At 41.1% G+C, this 18,296-nt stretch overlaps 22 non-coding genes across 22 annotated transcripts; 8 read left to right on the top strand and 14 right to left on the bottom strand.

Moving 5' to 3' along the window:
* Positions 1-575: 575 nt before the first annotated feature.
* On the bottom strand, positions 576-657 carry TRNAS-GCU (transfer RNA serine (anticodon GCU)). Its single transcript has one exon. It is a non-coding gene; the product is annotated as a tRNA-Ser (tRNA).
* A 289-nt stretch (positions 658-946) lies between these two features.
* Positions 947-1,041, top strand: TRNAI-UAU (transfer RNA isoleucine (anticodon UAU)). The gene is made up of 2 exons: positions 947-984; positions 1,006-1,041. It is a non-coding gene; the product is annotated as a tRNA-Ile (tRNA).
* A 1,202-nt stretch (positions 1,042-2,243) lies between these two features.
* On the bottom strand, positions 2,244-2,315 carry TRNAT-UGU (transfer RNA threonine (anticodon UGU)). The gene has a single exon. It is a non-coding gene; the product is annotated as a tRNA-Thr (tRNA).
* A 589-nt stretch (positions 2,316-2,904) lies between these two features.
* TRNAS-GCU (transfer RNA serine (anticodon GCU)) lies at positions 2,905-2,986 on the bottom strand. Its single transcript has one exon. It is a non-coding gene; the product is annotated as a tRNA-Ser (tRNA).
* Positions 2,987-3,275: 289 nt separating this feature from the next.
* On the top strand, positions 3,276-3,370 carry TRNAI-UAU (transfer RNA isoleucine (anticodon UAU)). The gene is made up of 2 exons: positions 3,276-3,313; positions 3,335-3,370. It is a non-coding gene; the product is annotated as a tRNA-Ile (tRNA).
* Positions 3,371-4,540: 1,170 nt separating this feature from the next.
* Positions 4,541-4,612, bottom strand: TRNAT-UGU (transfer RNA threonine (anticodon UGU)). The gene has a single exon. It is a non-coding gene; the product is annotated as a tRNA-Thr (tRNA).
* A 589-nt stretch (positions 4,613-5,201) lies between these two features.
* TRNAS-GCU (transfer RNA serine (anticodon GCU)) lies at positions 5,202-5,283 on the bottom strand. The gene has a single exon. It is a non-coding gene; the product is annotated as a tRNA-Ser (tRNA).
* Positions 5,284-5,572: 289 nt separating this feature from the next.
* On the top strand, positions 5,573-5,667 carry TRNAI-UAU (transfer RNA isoleucine (anticodon UAU)). Its single transcript has 2 exons — positions 5,573-5,610; positions 5,632-5,667. It is a non-coding gene; the product is annotated as a tRNA-Ile (tRNA).
* Positions 5,668-7,498: 1,831 nt separating this feature from the next.
* Positions 7,499-7,580, bottom strand: TRNAS-GCU (transfer RNA serine (anticodon GCU)). Its single transcript has one exon. It is a non-coding gene; the product is annotated as a tRNA-Ser (tRNA).
* A 289-nt stretch (positions 7,581-7,869) lies between these two features.
* TRNAI-UAU (transfer RNA isoleucine (anticodon UAU)) lies at positions 7,870-7,964 on the top strand. The gene is made up of 2 exons: positions 7,870-7,907; positions 7,929-7,964. It is a non-coding gene; the product is annotated as a tRNA-Ile (tRNA).
* A 1,170-nt stretch (positions 7,965-9,134) lies between these two features.
* On the bottom strand, positions 9,135-9,206 carry TRNAT-UGU (transfer RNA threonine (anticodon UGU)). The gene has a single exon. It is a non-coding gene; the product is annotated as a tRNA-Thr (tRNA).
* A 589-nt stretch (positions 9,207-9,795) lies between these two features.
* TRNAS-GCU (transfer RNA serine (anticodon GCU)) lies at positions 9,796-9,877 on the bottom strand. Its single transcript has one exon. It is a non-coding gene; the product is annotated as a tRNA-Ser (tRNA).
* Positions 9,878-10,166: 289 nt separating this feature from the next.
* TRNAI-UAU (transfer RNA isoleucine (anticodon UAU)) lies at positions 10,167-10,261 on the top strand. The gene is made up of 2 exons: positions 10,167-10,204; positions 10,226-10,261. It is a non-coding gene; the product is annotated as a tRNA-Ile (tRNA).
* A 1,184-nt stretch (positions 10,262-11,445) lies between these two features.
* Positions 11,446-11,517, bottom strand: TRNAT-UGU (transfer RNA threonine (anticodon UGU)). Its single transcript has one exon. It is a non-coding gene; the product is annotated as a tRNA-Thr (tRNA).
* A 589-nt stretch (positions 11,518-12,106) lies between these two features.
* On the bottom strand, positions 12,107-12,188 carry TRNAS-GCU (transfer RNA serine (anticodon GCU)). The gene has a single exon. It is a non-coding gene; the product is annotated as a tRNA-Ser (tRNA).
* A 289-nt stretch (positions 12,189-12,477) lies between these two features.
* On the top strand, positions 12,478-12,572 carry TRNAI-UAU (transfer RNA isoleucine (anticodon UAU)). Its single transcript has 2 exons — positions 12,478-12,515; positions 12,537-12,572. It is a non-coding gene; the product is annotated as a tRNA-Ile (tRNA).
* Positions 12,573-13,743: 1,171 nt separating this feature from the next.
* On the bottom strand, positions 13,744-13,815 carry TRNAT-UGU (transfer RNA threonine (anticodon UGU)). The gene has a single exon. It is a non-coding gene; the product is annotated as a tRNA-Thr (tRNA).
* Positions 13,816-14,409: 594 nt separating this feature from the next.
* On the bottom strand, positions 14,410-14,491 carry TRNAS-GCU (transfer RNA serine (anticodon GCU)). Its single transcript has one exon. It is a non-coding gene; the product is annotated as a tRNA-Ser (tRNA).
* A 289-nt stretch (positions 14,492-14,780) lies between these two features.
* On the top strand, positions 14,781-14,875 carry TRNAI-UAU (transfer RNA isoleucine (anticodon UAU)). The gene is made up of 2 exons: positions 14,781-14,818; positions 14,840-14,875. It is a non-coding gene; the product is annotated as a tRNA-Ile (tRNA).
* Positions 14,876-16,045: 1,170 nt separating this feature from the next.
* TRNAT-UGU (transfer RNA threonine (anticodon UGU)) lies at positions 16,046-16,117 on the bottom strand. The gene has a single exon. It is a non-coding gene; the product is annotated as a tRNA-Thr (tRNA).
* Positions 16,118-16,706: 589 nt separating this feature from the next.
* On the bottom strand, positions 16,707-16,788 carry TRNAS-GCU (transfer RNA serine (anticodon GCU)). The gene has a single exon. It is a non-coding gene; the product is annotated as a tRNA-Ser (tRNA).
* Positions 16,789-17,077: 289 nt separating this feature from the next.
* On the top strand, positions 17,078-17,172 carry TRNAI-UAU (transfer RNA isoleucine (anticodon UAU)). The gene is made up of 2 exons: positions 17,078-17,115; positions 17,137-17,172. It is a non-coding gene; the product is annotated as a tRNA-Ile (tRNA).
* Positions 17,173-18,296: the final 1,124 nt, after the last annotated feature.

The following is an 18,296-nucleotide window of genomic DNA, read 5'->3' on the forward strand; positions in this document are numbered from 1 at the left end:
TTGTAAATCGCAACATGTATTCTTACTGCGGTATGAAGATATCTATGATTTTGAGACTCTGTATGGAAATGCAGTTGCATTTGAATGTCTACATGCGTGCACAAATCGAAGAGCATGCTTAAGACACTTTTCTTGAAAGTAGGAAAAACTCCATTTTGATTTGAGAACATAAGAGTATTCACATTTATGACCATACTGAAAGCTCTAGTGAGTATGTCCGCAATCAGTGACAGATAGAGAACTCACTTATTAGAAGTGATCTGTCTCTGTGGGGCAGACAAATGTAAACACTCATACACTTGAGACGGCTGAAACTTTAGGAGTAAGAAATGCTTTCTTATCAGTCTATCTATCCAAACTGGTTGGAAGGCCAGGAGTGAGGAATAGGCAATCCTCTGGACACTTCATGAAAGATCTAATTTCAATTAAGCACAAAATACTTCCCTTTATTTGACATAAATGCCATAATGGAATAGTCAGTTGGGCCCTTCTAGTGGATTATGGCAGTGTCTTGAAAGAGAGTGTAATTGTACTACGAGACATGCTCACCTTCAAAAGAGTGTCTGATGGCTTTCCGACGAAGGTGGGATTCGAACCCACGCGTGCAGAGCACAATGGATTAGCAGTCCATCGCCTTAACCACTCGGCCACCTCGTCTGCCTTAGGGGCCTATATTTCATTTTTGGTGAAATTTGAACTATGTGCTAATTAAAAATAAGCATAAGTTTATCCTAGACTGTGTCAGAACGGCAAATGTATGGGGTGTTCAATAGACAGAGCACACGATATAGCAGAATTATCAAATCTATTCCATTTGGACTGTATTTTTATTGGTCATGATAACATGCTAGCATGTGAGTCGATCTTGCACAGTGAATAATGGAGCAGTGCAGTATCTACTTGGTTAGCACTAGATGGCTCAAATGGGGAGAAGTGAAAACAGTGAGCTCCAGTGGCGCAATCGGTTAGCGCGCGGTACTTATACAGCAGTACTTGCACTGAGCCATGCCGAGGTTGTGAGTTCGAGCCTCACCTGGAGCAGTTGATTGGTTTTCATAAACCATTTCACTAAAAGTAAAGATTAGACTCAGAATAAAGACGGCTCTTGCTAGAGAGTCTTAACTTCTTTTCAGGATCTGCGTGTCCGACTCCTCCAGGTGCCAAATATCACATATCCTATGCGATGCTCCTTATAAACATTCAATGATGTACCATCTTGCATAGCATGCAAACACCACATCAGTGCATTTAAAAATACTTTTGTAGAATAATAAATATGATGAATACATTGTTGTCACGGGATAACCATAAACTGAGGAGCTGCAAACAGTGCTGTGTCAGCTACATACAATAACATTTAACTCAAAGAAATATCAAAAGAAGAGCATCATCATATTAAAGTTTCTAGTCAACATAAGAGTTGCACCATAGCAGCTTATGGTGCTTTCTGCTCAGATTGTGCCTCCAATCCCACATTGACTTTTTTAGTTCTTTGCAATTTTAAAAAACAATTCCTGCTCAAAGCTAGCTTTTCAAAACCATTCAACCTATTACATTTATTTCTCTAACCTGTGAATGTGGTCCATGCTCTCTTTTCCTCATTCCCATCATGATACTCCCTTTCCAGAATCCAAGTTCACTTCTTTATCCAGCCCACCCATCCAAGGTCACCAAATCTATGAAGCAATTCTGCTTTTTCTCACATTCTCTCCATGTACAAGATACCTTGTATCAATTGAATGGACAGCAGGAGAGGTGAATATTTATGGTTAGTGGGGGTGGGGTTTTGAAGATTAACCTCATTTGACTAAGAGCCGGGGTATCTGGGAGAAAAAGTATTTTAAGGGGGATGAAGTTCATATCTCCTTGGTGAAATTTCTAGAGCCTTATTTCATCCTTTCTGTGGATGCAGACTCAGTCGGAACAGACGTCCTAGTCCTCGCTCTGCCTTTCAAAGGAACTTTAAATATGCATGGCTTATTTGGCTTTGCCCGGCAGGGCTTGCCCGGCGGGGTGAGAATGGTGTTTGGGGCTTGCCCGGCGGGGTGAGAATGGCGTTTGTCAGGCGTTCGTCAGGCGATCGGAAGGGGTGAGGCAATAGTTTATGGTTCAATGGTTTTCATGAAGTCTTCTTGATAAGATGAAAGATGGAAAGGGAAGCTTGTCAATAAGCAAACTTAAGACAAGGTGTGACTCCTAGAAAGAATGACTTGAAAACAACATACAGAAACACACATATAAAAAGGCCCTGATGAGGCTTGAACTCATGACCCCTGGTTTACAAGACCAGTGCTCTGCCACTGAGCTACAAGGATGGTCTGCCTGCAGTTTGTAAATCGCAACATGTATTCTTACTGCGGTATGAAGATATCTATGATTTTGAGACTCTGTATGGAAATGCAGTTGCATTTGAATGTCTACATGCGTGCACAAATCGAAGAGCATGCTTAAGACACTTTTCTTGAAAGTAGGAAAAACTCCATTTTGATTTGAGAACATAAGAGTATTCACATTTATGACCATACTGAAAGCTCTAGTGAGTATGTCCGCAATCAGTGACAGATAGAGAACTCACTTATTAGAAGTGATCTGTCTCTGTGGGGCAGACAAATGTAAACACTCATACACTTGAGACGGCTGAAACTTTAGGAGTAAGAAATGCTTTCTTATCAGTCTATCTATCCAAACTGGTTGGAAGGCCAGGAGTGAGGAATAGGCAATCCTCTGGACACTTCATGAAAGATCTAATTTCAATTAAGCACAAAATACTTCCCTTTATTTGACATAAATGCCATAATGGAATAGTCAGTTGGGCCCTTCTAGTGGATTATGGCAGTGTCTTGAAAGAGAGTGTAATTGTACTACGAGACATGCTCACCTTCAAAAGAGTGTCTGATGGCTTTCCGACGAAGGTGGGATTCGAACCCACGCGTGCAGAGCACAATGGATTAGCAGTCCATCGCCTTAACCACTCGGCCACCTCGTCTGCCTTGGGGGCCTATATTTCATTTTTGGTGAAATTCTAACTATGTGCTAATTAAAAATAAGCATAAGTTTATCCTAGACTGTGTCAGAACGGCAAATGTATGGGGTGTTCAATAGACAGAGCACACGATATAGCAGAATTATCAAATCTATTCCATTTGGACTGTATTTTTAATAGTCATGATAACATGCTAGCATGTGAATCGATCTTGCACAGTGAATAATGGAGCAGTGCAGTATCTACTTGGTTAGCACTAGATGGCTCAAATGGGGAGGAATGAAAACAGTGAGCTCCAGTGGCGCAATCGGTTAGCGCGCGGTACTTATACAGCAGTACTTGCACTGAGCCATGCCGAGGTTGTGAGTTCGAGCCTCACCTGGAGCAGTTGATTGGTTTTCATAAACCATTTCACTAAAAGTAAAGATTAGACTCAGAATAAAGACGGCTCTTGCTAGAGAGTCTTAACTTCTTTTCAGGATCTGCGTGTCCGACTCCTCCAGGTGCCAAATATCACATATCCTATGCGATGCTCCTTATAAACATTCAATGATGTACCATCTTGCATAGCATGCAAACACCACATCAGTGCATTTAAAAATACTTTTGTAGAATAATAAATATGATGAATACATTGTTGTCACGGGATAACCATAAACTGAGGAGCTGCAAACAGTGCTGTGTCAGCTACATACAATAAAATTTAACTCAAAGAAATATCAAAAGAAGAGCATCATCATATTAAAGTTTCTAGTCAACATAAGAGTTGCACCATAGCAGCTTATGGTGCTTTCTGCTCAGATTGTGCCTCCAATCCCACATTGACTTTTTTAGTTCTTTGCAATTTTAAAAAACAATTCCTGCTCAAAGCTAGCTTTTCAAAACCATTCAACCTATTACATTTATTTCTCTAACCTGTGAATGTGGTCCATGTTCTCTTTTCCTCATTCCCATCATGATACTCCCTTTCCGGAAACCAAGTTCACTTCTTTATCCAGCCCACCCATCCAAGGTCACCAAATCTATGAAGCAATTCTGCTTTTTCTCACATTCTCTCCATGTACAAGATACCTTGTATCAATTGAATGGACAGCAGGAGAGGTGAATATTTATGGTTAGTGGGGGTGGGGTTTTGAAGATTAACCTCATTTGACTAAGAGCCGGGGTATCTGGGAGAAAAAGTATTTTAAGGGGGATGAAGTTCATATCTCCTTGGTGAAATTTCTAGAGCCTTATTTCATCCTTTCTGTGGATGCAGACTCAGTCGGAACAGACGTCCTAGTCCTCGCTCTGCCTTTCAAAGGAACTTTAAATATGCATGGCTTATTTGGCTTTGCCCGGCAGGGCTTGCCCGGCGGGGTGAGAATGGCGTTTGTCAGGCGTTCGTCAGGCGATCGGAAGGGGTGAGGCAATAGTTTATGGTTCAATGGTTTTCATGAAGTCTTCTTGATAAGATGAAAGATGGAAAGGGAAGCTTGTCAATAAGCAAACTTAAGACAAGGTGTGACTCCTAGAAAGAATGACTTGAAAACAACATACAGAAACACACATATAAAAAGGCCCTGATGAGGCTTGAACTCATGACCCCTGGTTTACAAGACCAGTGCTCTGCCACTGTGCTACAAGGCCAGTCTGCCTGCAGTTTGTAAATCGCAACATGTATTCTTACTGCGGTATGAAGATATCTATGATTTTGAGACTCTGTATGGAAATGCAGTTGCATTTGAATGTCTACATGCGTGCACAAATCGAAGAGCATGCTTAAGACACTTTTCTTGAAAGTAGGAAAAACTCCATTTTGATTTGAGAACATAAGAGTATTCACATTTATGACCATACTGAAAGCTCTAGTGAGTATGTCCGCAATCAGTGACAGATAGAGAACTCACTTATTAGAAGTGATCTGTCTCTGTGGGGCAGACAAATGTAAACACTCATACACTTGAGACCGCTGAAACTTTAGGAGTAAGAAATGCTTTCTTATCAGTCTATCTATCCAAACAGGTTGGAAGGCCAGGAGTGAGGAATAGGCAATCCTCTGGACACTTCATGAAAGATCTAATTTCAATTAAGCACAAAATACTACCCTTTATTTGACATAAATGCCATAATGGAATAGTCAGTTGGGCCCTTCTAGTGGATTATGGCAGTGTCTTGAAAGAGAGTGTAATTGTACTACGAGACATGCTCACCTTCAAAAGAGTGTCTGATGGCTTTCCGACGAAGGTGGGATTCGAACCAACGCGTGCAGAGCACAATGGATTAGCAGTCCATCGCCTTAACCACTCGGCCACCTCGTCTGCCTTAGGAGCCTATATTTCATCTTTGGTGAAATTCTAACTATGTGCTAATTAAAAATAAGCATAAGTTTATCCTAGACTGTGTCAGAATGGCAAATGTATGGGGTGTTCAATAGACAGAGCACACGATATAGCAGAATTATCAAATCAATTCCATTTGGACTGTATTTTTAATAGTCATGATAACATGCTAGCATGTGAGTCGATCTTGCACAGTGAATAATGGAGCAGTGCAGTATCTACTTGGTTAGCACTAGATGGCTCAAATGGGGAGAAATGAAAACAGTGAGCTCCAGTGGCGCAATCGGTTAGCGCGCGGTACTTATACAGCAGTACTTGCACTGAGCCATGCCGAGGTTGTGAGTTCGAGCCTCACCTGGAGCAGTTGATTGGTTTTCATAAACCATTTCACTAAAAGTAAAGTTTAGACTCAGAATAAAGACGGCTCTTGCTATAGAGTCTTAACTTCTTTTCAGGATCTGCGTGTCCGACTCCTCCAGGTGCCAAATATCACATATCCTATGCGATGCTCCTTATAAACATTCAATGATGTACCATCTTGCATAGCATGCAAACACCACATCAGTGCATTTAAAAATACTTTTGTAGAATAATAAATATGATGAATACATTGTTGTCACGGGATAACCATAAACTGAGGAGCTGCAAACAGTGCTGTGTCAGCTACATACAATAAAATTTAACTCAAAGAAATATCAAAAGAAGAGCATCATCATATTAAAGTTTCTAGTCAACATAAGAGTTGCACCATAGCAGCTTATGGTGCTTTCTGCTCAGATTGTGCCTCCAATCCCACATTGACTTTTTTAGTTCTTTGCAATTTTAAAAAACAATTCCTGCTCAAAGCTAGCTTTTCAAAACCATTCAACCTATTACATTTATTTCTCTAACCTGTAAATGTGGTCCATGTTCTCTTTTCCTCATTCCCATCATGATACTCCCTTTCCAGAAACCAAGTTCACTTCTTTATCCAGCCCACCCATCCAAGGTCACCAAATCTATGAAGCAATTCTGCTTTTTCTCACATTCTCTCCATGTACAAGATACCTTGTATCAATTGAATGGACAGCAGGAGAGGTGAATATTTATGGTTAGTGGGGGTGGGGTTTTCAAGATTAACCTCATTTGACTAAGAGCCGGGGTATCTGGGAGAAAAAGTATTTTAAGGGGGATGAAGTTCATATCTCCTTGGTGAAATTTCTAGAGCCTTATTTCATCCTTTCTGTGGATGCAGACTCAGTCGGAACAGACGTCCTAGTCCTCGCTCTGCCTTTCAAAGGAACTTTAAATATGCATGGCTTATTTGGCTTTGCCCGGCGGGGCTTGCCCGGCGGGGTGAGAATGGCGTTTGTCAGGCGTTCGTCAGGCGATCGGAAGGGGTGAGGCAATAGTTTATGGTTCAATGGTTTTCATGAAGTCTTCTTGATAAGATGAAAGATGGAAAGGGAAGCTTGTCAATAAGCAAACTTAAGACAAGGTGTGACTCCTAGAAAGAATGACTTGAAAACAACATACAGAAACACACATATAAAAAGGCCCTGATGAGGCTTGAACTCATGACCCCTGGTTTTCAAGACCAGTGCTCTGCCACTGAGCTACAAGGATGGTCTGCCTGCAGTTTGTAAATCGCAACATGTATTCTTACTGCGGTATGAAGATATCTATGATTTTGAGACTCTGTATGGAAATGCAGTTGCATTTGAATGTCTACATGCATGCACAAATCGAAGAGCAGGCTTAAGACACTTTTCTTGAAAGTAGGAAAAACTCCATTTTGATTTGAGAACATAAGAGTATTCACATTTATGACCATACTGAAAGCTCTAGTGAGTATGTCCGCAATCAGTGACAGATAGAGAACTCACTTATTAGAAGTGATCTGTCTCTGTGGGGCAGACAAATGTAAACACTCATACACTTGAGACGGCTGAAACTTTAGGAGTAAGAAATGCTTTCTTATCAGTCTATCTATCCAAACTGGTTGGAAGGCCAGGAGTGAGGAATAGGCAATCCTCTGGACACTTCATGAAAGATCTAATTTCAATTAAGCACAAAATACTTCCCTTTATTTGACATAAATGCCATAATGGAATAGTCAGTTGGGCCCTTCTAGTGGATTATGGCAGTGTCTTGAAAGAGAGTGTAATTGTACTACGAGACATGCTCACCTTCAAAAGAGTGTCTGATGGCTTTCCGACGAAGGTGGGATTCGAACCCACGCGTGCAGAGCACAATGGATTAGCAGTCCATCGCCTTAACCACTCGGCCACCTCGTCTGCCTTGGGGGCCTATATTTCATTTTTGGTGAAATTCTAACTATGTGCTAATTAAAAATAAGCATAAGTTTATCCTAGACTGTGTCAGAACGGCAAATGTATGGGGTGTTCAATAGACAGAGCACACGATATAGCAGAATTATCAAATCTATTCCATTTGGACTGTATTTTTAATAGTCATGATAACATGCTAGCATGTGAGTCGATCTTGCACAGTGAATAATGGAGCAGTGCAGTATCTACTTGGTTAGCACTAGATGGCTCAAATGGGGAGAAATGAAAACAGTGAGCTCCAGTGGCGCAATCGGTTAGCGCGCGGTACTTATACAGCAGTACTTGCACTGAGCCATGCTGAGGTTGAGAGTTCGAGCCTCACCTGGAGCAGTTGATTGGTTTTCATAAACCATTTCACTAAAAGTAAAGATTAGACTCAGAATAAAGACGGCTCTTGCTAGAGAGTCTTAACTTCTTTTCAGGATCTGCGTGTCCGACTCCTCCAGGTGCCAAATATCACATATCCTATGCGATGCTCCTTATAAACATTCAATGATGTACCATCTTGCATAGCATGCAAACACCACATCAGTGCATTTAAAAATACTTTTGTAGAATAATAAATATGATGAATACATTGTTGTCACGGGATAACCATAAACTGAGGAGCTGCAAACAGTGCTGTGTCAGCTACATACAATAAAATTTAACTCAAAGAAATATCAAAAGAAGAGCATCATCATATTAAAGTTTCTAGTCAACATAAGAGTTGCACCATAGCAGCTTATGGTGCTTTCTGCTCAGATTGTGCCTCCAATCCCACATTGACTTTTTTAGTCCTTTGCAATTTTAAAAAACAATTCCTGCTCAAAGCTAGCTTTTCAAAACCATTCAACCTATTACATTTATTTCTCTAACCTGTGAATGTGGTCCATGTTCTCTTTTCCTCATTCCCATCATGATACTCCCTTTCCGGAAACCAAGTTCACTTCTTTATCCAGCCAACCCATCCAAGGTCACCAAATCTATGAAGCAATTCTACTTTTTCTCACATTCTCTCCATGTACAAGATACCTTGTATCAATTGAATGGACAGCAGGAGAGGTGAATATTTATGGTTAGTGGGGGTGGGGTTTTGAAGATTAACCTCATTTGACTAAGAGCCGGGGTATCTGGGAGAAAAAGTATTTTAAGGGGGATGAAGTTCATATCTCCTTGGTGAAATTTCTAGAGCCTTATTTCATCCTTTCTGTGGATGCAGACTCAGTCGGAACAGACGTCCTAGTCCTCGCTCTGCCTTTCAAAGGAACTTTAAATATGCATGGCTTATTTGGCTTTGCCCGGCGGGGCTTGCCCGGCGGGGTGAGAATGGCGTTTGTCAGGCGTTCGTCAGGCGATCGGAAGGGGTGAGGCAATAGTTTATGGTTCAATGGTTTTCATGAAGTCTTCTTGATAAGATGAAAGATGGAAAGGGAAGCTTGTCAATAAGCAAACTTAAGACAAGGTGTGACTCCTAGAAAGAATGACTTAAAAACAACATACAGAAACACACATATAAAAAGACCCTGATGAGGCTTGAACTCATGACCCCTGGTTTACAAGACCAGTGCTCTGCCACTGAGCTACAAGGCCGGTCTGCCTGCAGTTTGTAAATCGCAACATGTATTCTTACTGCGGTATGAAGATATCTATGATTTTGAGACTCTGTATGGAAATGCAGTTGCATTTGAATGTCTACATGCGTGCACAAATCGAAGAGCATGCTTAAGACACTTTTCTTGAAAGTAGGAAAAACTCCATTTTGATTTGAGAACATAAGAGTATTCACATTTATGACCATACTGAAAGCTCTAGTGAGTATGTCCGCAATCAGTGACAGATAGAGAACTCACTTATTAGAAGTGATCTGTCTCTGTGGGGCAGACAAATGTAAACACTCATACACTTGAGACGGCTGAAACTTTAGGAGTAAGAAATGCTTTCTTATCAGTCTATCTATCCAAACTGGTTGGAAGGCCAGGAGTGAGGAATAGGCAATCCTCTGGACACTTCATGAAAGATCTAATTTCAATTAAGCACAAAATACTTCCCTTTATTTGACATAAATGCCATAATGGAATAGTCAGTTGGGCCCTTCTAGTGGATTATGGCAGTGTCTTGAAAGAGAGTGTAATTGTACTACGAGACATGCTCACCTTCAAAAGAGTGTCTGATGGCTTTCCGACGAAGGTGGGCTTCGAGCCCACGCGTGCAGAGCACAATGGATTAGCAGTCCATCGCCTTAACCACTCGGCCACCTCGTCTGCCTTAGGGGCCTATATTTCATTTTTGGTGAAATTTTAACTATGTGCTAATTAAAAATAAGCATAAGTTTATCCTAGACTGTGTCAGAACGGCAAATGTATGGGGTGTTCAATAGACAGAGCACACGATATAGCAGAATTATCAACTCTATTCCATTTGGACTGTATTTTTATTCGTCATGATAACATGCTAGCATTTGAGTCGATCTTGCACAGTGAATAATGGAGCAGTGCAGTATCTACTTGGTTAGCACTAGATGGCTCAAATGGGGAGAAGTGAAAACAGTGAGCTCCAGTGGCGCAATCGGTTAGCGCGCGGTACTTATACAGCAGTACTTGCACTGAGCCATGCCGAGGTTGTGAGTTCGAGCCTCACCTGGAGCAGTTGATTGGTTTTCATAAACCATTTCACTAAAAGTAAAGATTAGACTCAGAATAAAGACGGCTCTTGCTAGAGAGTCTTAACTTCTTTTCAGGATCTGCGTGTCCGACTCCTCCAGGTGCCAAATATCACATATCCTATGCGATGCTCCTTATAAACATTCAATGATGTACCATCTTGCATAGCATGCAAACACCACATCAGTGCATTTAAAAATACTTTTGTAGAATAATAAATATGATGAATACATTGTTGTCACGGGATAACCATAAACTGAGGAGCTGCAAACAGTGCTGTGTCAGCTACATACAATAAAATTTAACTCAAAGAAATATCAAAAGAAGAGCATCATCATATTAAAGTTTCTAGTCAACATAAGAGTTGCACCATAGCAGCTTATGGTGCTTTCTGCTCAGATTGTGCCTCCAATCCCACATTGACTTTTTTAGTTCTTTGCAATTTTAAAAAACAATTCCTGCTCAAAGCTAGCTTTTCAAAACCATTCAACCTATTACATTTATTTCTCCAACCTGTGAATGTGGTCCATGTTCTCTTTTCCTCATTCCCATCATGATACTCCCTTTCCAGAAACCAAGTTCACTTCTTTATCCAGCCCACCCATCCAAGGTCACCAAATCTATGAAGCAATTCTGCTTTTTCTCACATTCTCTCCATGTACAAGATACCTTGTATCAATTGAATGGACAGCAGGAGAGGTGAATATTTATGGTTAGTGGGGGTGGGGTTTTGAAGATTAACCTCATTTGACTAAGAGCCGGGGTATCTGGGAGAAAAAGTATTTTAAGGGGGATGAAGTTCATATCTCCTTGGTGAAATTTCTAGAGCCTTATTTCATCCTTTCTGTGGATGCAGACTCAGTCGGAACAGACGTCCTAGTCCTCGCTCTGCCTTTCAAAGGAACTTTAAATATGCATGGCTTATTTGGCTTTGCCCGGCGGGGCTTGCCCGGCGGGGCTTGCCCGGCGGGGTGAGAATGGCGTTTGTCAGGCGTTCGTCAGGCGATCGGAAGGGGTGAGGCAATAGTTTATGGTTCAATGGTTTTCATGAAGTCTTCTTGATAAGATGAAAGATGGAAAGGGAAGCTTGTCAATAAGCAAACTTAAGACAAGGTGTGACTCCTAGAAAGAATGACTTGAAAACAACATACAGAAACACACATATAAAAAGGCCCTGATGAGGCTTGAACTCATGACCCCTGGTTTACAAGACCAGTGCTCTGCCACTGAGCTACAAGGATGGTCTGCCTGCAGTTTGTAAATCGCAACATGTATTCTTACTGCGGTATGAAGATATCTATGATTTTGAGACTCTGTATGGAAATGCAGTTGCATTTGAATGTCTACATGCATGCACAAATCGAAGAGCAGGCTTAAGACACTTTTCTTGAAAGTAGGAAAAACTCCATTTTGATTTGAGAACATAAGAGTATTCACATTTATGACCATACTGAAAGCTCTAGTGAGTATGTCCGCAATCAGTGACAGATAGAGAACTCACTTATTAGAAGTGATCTGTCTCTGTGGGGCAGACAAATGTAAACACTCATACACTTGAGACGGCTGAAACTTTAGGAGTAAGAAATGCTTTCTTATCAGTCTATCTATCCAAACTGGTTGGAAGGCCAGGAGTGAGGAATAGGCAATCCTCTGGACACTTCATGAAAGATCTAATTTCAATTAAGCACAAAATACTTCCCTTTATTTGACATAAATGCCATAATGGAATAGTCAGTTGGGCCCTTCTAGTGGATTATGGCAGTGTCTTGAAAGAGAGTGTAATTGTACTACGAGACATGCTCACCTTCAAAAGAGTGTCTGATGGCTTTCCGACGAAGGTGGGATTCGAACCCACGCGTGCAGAGCACAATGGATTAGCAGTCCATCGCCTTAACCACTCGGCCACCTCGTCTGCCTTGGGGGCCTATATTTCATTTTTGGTGAAATTCTAACTATGTGCTAATTAAAAATAAGCATAAGTTTATCCTAGACTGTGTCAGAACGGCAAATGTATGGGGTGTTCAATAGACAGAGCACACGATATAGCAGAATTATCAAATCTATTCCATTTGGACTGTATTTTTAATAGTCATGATAACATGCTAGCATGTGAGTCGATCTTGCACAGTGAATAATGGAGCAGTGCAGTATCTACTTGGTTAGCACTAGATGGCTCAAATGGGGAGAAATGAAAACAGTGAGCTCCAGTGGCGCAATTGGTTAGCGCGCGGTACTTATACAGCAGTACTTGCACTGAGCCATGCCGAGGTTGAGAGTTCGAGCCTCACCTGGAGCAGTTGATTGGTTTTCATAAAACCATTTCACTAAAAGTAAAGATTAGACTCAAAATAAAGACGGCTCTTGCTAGAGAGTCTTAACTTCTTTTCAGGATCTGCGTGTCCGACTCCTCCAGGTGCCAAATATCACATATCCTATGCGATGCTCCTTATAAACATTCAATGATGTACCATCTTGCATAGCATGCAAACACCACATCAGTGCATTTAAAAATACTTTTGTAGAATAATAAATATGATGAATACATTGTTGTCACGGGATAACCATAAACTGAGGAGCTGCAAACAGTGCTGTGTCAGCTACATACAATAAAATTTAACTCAAAGAAATATCAAAAGAAGAGCATCATCATATTAGAGTTTCTAGTCAACATAAGAGTTGCACCATAGCAGCTTATGGTGCTTTCTGCTCAGATTGTGCCTCCAATCCCACATTGACTTTTTTAGTCCTTTGCAATTTTAAAAAACAATTCCTGCTCAAAGCTAGCTTTTCAAAACCATTCAACCTATTACATTTATTTCTCTAACCTGTGAATGTGGTCCATGTTCTCTTTTCCTCATTCCCATCATGATACTCCCTTTCCGGAAACCAAGTTCACTTCTTTATCCAGCCCACCCATCCAAGGTCACCAAATCTATGAAGCAATTCTGCTTTTTCTCACATTCTCTCCATGTACAAGATACCTTGTATCAATTGAATGGACAGCAGGAGAGGTGAATATTTATGGTTAGTGGGGGTGGGGTTTTGAAGATTAACCTCATTTGACTAAGAGCCGGGGTATCTGGGAGAAAAAGTATTTTAAGGGGGATGAAGTTCATATCTCCTTGGTGAAATTTCTAGAGCCTTATTTCATCCTTTCTGTGGATGCAGACTCAGTCGGAACAGACGTCCTAGTCCTCGCTCTGCCTTTCAAAGGAACTTTAAATATGCATGGCTTATTTGGCTTTGCCCGGCAGGGCTTGCCCGGCGGGGTGAGAATGGCGTTTGTCAGGCGTTCGTCAGGCGATCGGAAGGGGTGAGGCAATAGTTTATGGTTCAATGGTTTTCATGAAGTCTTCTTGATAAGATGAAAGATGGAAAGGGAAGCTTGTCAATAAGCAAACTTAAGACAAGGTGTGACTCCTAGAAAGAATGACTTGAAAACAACATACAGAAACACACATATAAAAAGGCCCTGATGAGGCTTGAACTCATGACCCCTGGTTTACAAGACCAGTGCTCTGCCACTGTGCTACAAGGCCGGTCTGCCTGCAGTTTGTAAATCGCAACATGTATTCTTACTGCGGTATGAAGATATCTATGATTTTGAGACTCTGTATGGAAATGCAGTTGCATTTGAATGTCTACATGCGTGCACAAATCGAAGAGCATTCTTAAGACACTTTTCTTGAAAGTAGGAAAAACTCCATTTTGATTTGAGAACATAAGAGTATTCACATTTATGACCATACTGAACTGAAAGCTCTAGTGAGTATGTCCGCAATCAGTGACAGATAGAGAACTCACTTATTAGAAGTGATCTGTCTCTGTGGGGCAGACAAATGTAAACACTCATACACTTGAGACGGCTGAAACTTTAGGAGTAAGAAATGCTTTCTTATCAGTCTATCTATCCAAACTGGTTGGAAGGCCAGGAGTGAGGAATAGGCAATCCTCTGGACACTTCATGAAAGATCTAATTTCAATTAAGCACAAAATACTTCCCTTTATTTGACATAAATGCCATAATGGAATAGTCAGTTGGGCCCTTCTAGTGGATTATGGCAGTGTCTTGAAAGAGAGTGTAATTGTACTACGAGACATGCTCACCTTCAAAAGAGTGTCTGATGGCTTTCCGACGAAGGTGGGATTCGAACCCACGCGTGCAGAGCACAATGGATTAGCAGTCCATCGCCTTAACCACTCGGCCACCTCGTCTGCCTTGGGGGCCTATATTTCATTTTTGGTGAAATTCTAACTATGTGCTAATTAAAAATAAGCATAAGTTTATCCTAGACTGTGTCAGAACGGCAAATGTATGGGGTGTTCAATAGACAGAGCACACGATATAGCAGAATTATCAAATCTATTCCATTTGGACTGTATTTTTAATTGTCATGATAACATGCTAGCATGTGAGTCGATCTTGCACAGTGAATAATGGAGCAGTGCAGTATCTACTTGGTTAGCACTAGATGGCTCAAATGGGGAGAAATGAAAACAGTGAGCTCCAGTGGCGCAATCGGTTAGCGCGCGGTACTTATACAGCAGTACTTGCACTGAGCCATGCCGAGGTTGTGAGTTCGAGCCTCACCTGGAGCAGTTGATTGGTTTTCATAAACCATTTCACTAAAAGTAAAGATTAGACTCAGAATAAAGACGGCTCTTGCTAGAGAGTCTTAACTTCTTTTCAGGATCTGCGTGTCCGACTCCTCCAGGTGCCAAATATCACATATCCTATGCGATGCTCCTTATAAACATTCAATGATGTACCATCTTGCATAGCATGCAAACACCACATCAGTGCATTTAAAAATACTTTTGTAGAATAATAAATATGATGAATACATTGTTGTCACGGGATAACCATAAACTGAGGAGCTGCAAACAGTGCTGTGTCAGCTACATACAATAAAATTTAACTCAAAGAAATATCAAAAGAAGAGCATCATCATATTAAAGTTTCTAGTCAACATAAGAGTTGCACCATAGCAGCTTATGGTGCTTTCTGCTCGGATTGTGCCTCCAATCCCACATTGACTTTTTTAGTTCTTTGCAATTTTAAAAAACAATTCCTGCTCAAAGCTAGCTTTTCAAAACCATTCAACCTATTACATTTATTTCTCTAACCTGTGAATGTGGTCCATGTTCTCTTTTCCTCATTCCCATCATGATACTCCCTTTCCGGAAACCAAGTTCACTTCTTTATCCAGCCCACCCATCCAAGGTCACCAAATCTATGAAGCAATTCTGCTTTTTCTCACATTCTCTCCATGTACAAGATACCTTGTATCAATTGAATGGACAGCAGGAGAGGTGAATATTTATGGTTAGTGGGGGTGGGGTTTTGAAGATTAACCTCATTTGACTAAGAGCCGGGGTATCTGGGAGAAAAAGTATTTTAAGGGGGATGAAGTTCATATCTCCTTGGTGAAATTTCTAGAGCCTTATTTCATCCTTTCTGTGGATGCAGACTCAGTCGGAACAGACGTCCTAGTCCTCGCTCTGCCTTTCAAAGGAACTTTAAATATGCATGGCTTATTTGGCTTTGCCCGGCAGGGCTTGCCCGGCGGGGTGAGAATGGCGTTTGTCAGGCGTTCGTCAGGCGATCGGAAGGGGTGAGGCAATAGTTTATGGTTCAATGGTTTTCATGAAGTCTTCTTGATAAGATGAAAGATGGAAAGGGAAGCTTGTCAATAAGCAAACTTAAGACAAGGTGTGACTCCTAGAAAGAATGACTTGAAAACAACATACAGAAACACACATATAAAAAGGCCCTGATGAGGCTTGAACTCATGACCCCTGGTTTACAAGACCAGTGCTCTGCCACTGTGCTACAAGGCCAGTCTGCCTGCAGTTTGTAAATCGCAACATGTATTCTTACTGCGGTATGAAGATATCTATGATTTTGAGACTCTGTATGGAAATGCAGTTGCATTTGAATGTCTACATGCGTGCACAAATCGAAGAGCATGCTTAAGACACTTTTCTTGAAAGTAGGAAAAACTCCATTTTGATTTGAGAACATAAGAGTATTCACATTTATGACCATACTGAAAGCTCTAGTGAGTATGTCCGCAATCAGTGACAGATAGAGAACTCACTTATTAGAAGTGATCTGTCTCTGTGGGGCAGACAAATGTAAACACTCATACACTTGAGACGTCTGAAACTTTAGGAGTAAGAAATGCTTTCTTATCAGTCTATCTATCCAAACTGGTTGGAAGGCCAGGAGTGAGGAATAGGCAATCCTCTGGACACTTCATGAAAGATCTAATTTCAATTAAGCACAAAATACTTCCCTTTATTTGACATAAATGCCATAATGGAATAGTCAGTTGGGCCCTTCTAGTGGATTATGGCAGTGTCTTGAAAGAGAGTGTAATTGTACTACAAGACATGCTCACCTTCAAAAGAGTGTCTGATGGCTTTCCGACGAAGGTGGGATTCGAACCCACGCGTGCAGAGCACAATGGATTAGCAGTCCATCGCCTTAACCACTCGGCCACCTCGTCTGCCTTAGGAGCCTATATTTCATTTTTGGTGAAATTCTAACTATGTGCTAATTAAAAATAAGCATAAGTTTATCCTAGACTGTGTCAGAACGGCAAATGTATGGGGTGTTCAATAGACAGAGCACACGATATAGCAGAATTATCAAATCTATTCCATTTGGACTGTATTTTTAATAGTCATGATAACATGCTAGCATGTGAGTCGATCTTGCACAGTGAATAATGGAGCAGTGCAGTATCTACTTGGTTAGCACTAGATGGCTCAAATGGGGAGAAATGAAAACAGTGAGCTCCAGTGGCGCAATCGGTTAGCGCGCGGTACTTATACAGCAGTACTTGCACTGAGCCATGCCGAGGTTGTGAGTTCGAGCCTCACCTGGAGCAGTTGATTGGTTTTCATAAACCATTTCACTAAAAGTAAAGATTAGACTCAGAATAAAGACGGCTCTTGCTAGAGAGTCTTAACTTCTTTTCAGGATCTGCGTGTCCGACTCCTCCAGGTGCCAAATATCACATATCCTATGCGATGCTCCTTATAAACATTCAATGATGTACCATCTTGCATAGCATGCAAACACCACATCAGTGCATTTAAAAATACTTTTGTAGAATAATAAATATGATGAATACATTGTTGTCACGGGATAACCATAAACTGAGGAGCTGCAAACAGTGCTGTGTCAGCTACATACAATAAAATTTAACTCAAAGAAATATCAAAAGAAGAGCATCATCATATTAAAGTTTCTAGTCAACATAAGAGTTGCACCATAGCAGCTTATGGTGCTTTCTGCTCAGATTGTGCCTCCAATCCCACATTGACTTTTTTAGTTCTTTGCAATTTTAAAAAACAATTCCTGCTCAAAGCTAGCTTTTCAAAACCATTCAACCTATTACATTTATTTCTCTAACCTGTGAATGTGGTCCATGTTCTCTTTTCCTCATTCCCATCATGATACTCCCTTTCCGGAAACCAAGTTCACTTCTTTATCCAGCCCACCCATCCAAGGTCACCAAATCTATGAAGCAATTCTGCTTTTTCTCACATTCTCTCCATGTACAAGATACCTTGTATCAATTGAATGGACAGCAGGAGAGGTGAATATTTATGGTTAGTGGGGGTGGGGTTTTGAAGATTAACCTCATTTGACTAAGAGCCGGGGTATCTGGGAGAAAAAGTATTTTAAGGGGGATGAAGTTCATATCTCCTTGGTGAAATTTCTAGAGCCTTATTTCATCCTTTCTGTGGATGCAGACTCAGTCGGAACAGACGTCCTAGTCCTCGCTCTGCCTTTCAAAGGAACTTTAAATATGCATGGCTTATTTGGCTTTGCCCGGCAGGGCTTGCCCGGCGGGGTGAGAATGGCGTTTGTCAGGCGTTCGTCAGGCGATCGGAAGGGGTGAGGCAATAGTTTATGGTTCAATGGTTTTCATGAAGTCTTCTTGATAAGATGAAAGATGGAAAGGGAAGCTTGTCAATAAGCAAACTTAAGACAAGGTGTGACTCC

The sequence above is a fragment of the Lissotriton vulgaris genome, unplaced genomic scaffold, assembly GCF_964263255.1.
Source record: "Lissotriton vulgaris unplaced genomic scaffold, aLisVul1.2 SCAFFOLD_1673, whole genome shotgun sequence".
In the NCBI taxonomy this organism is placed as follows: domain Eukaryota; kingdom Metazoa; phylum Chordata; class Amphibia; order Caudata; family Salamandridae; genus Lissotriton; species Lissotriton vulgaris.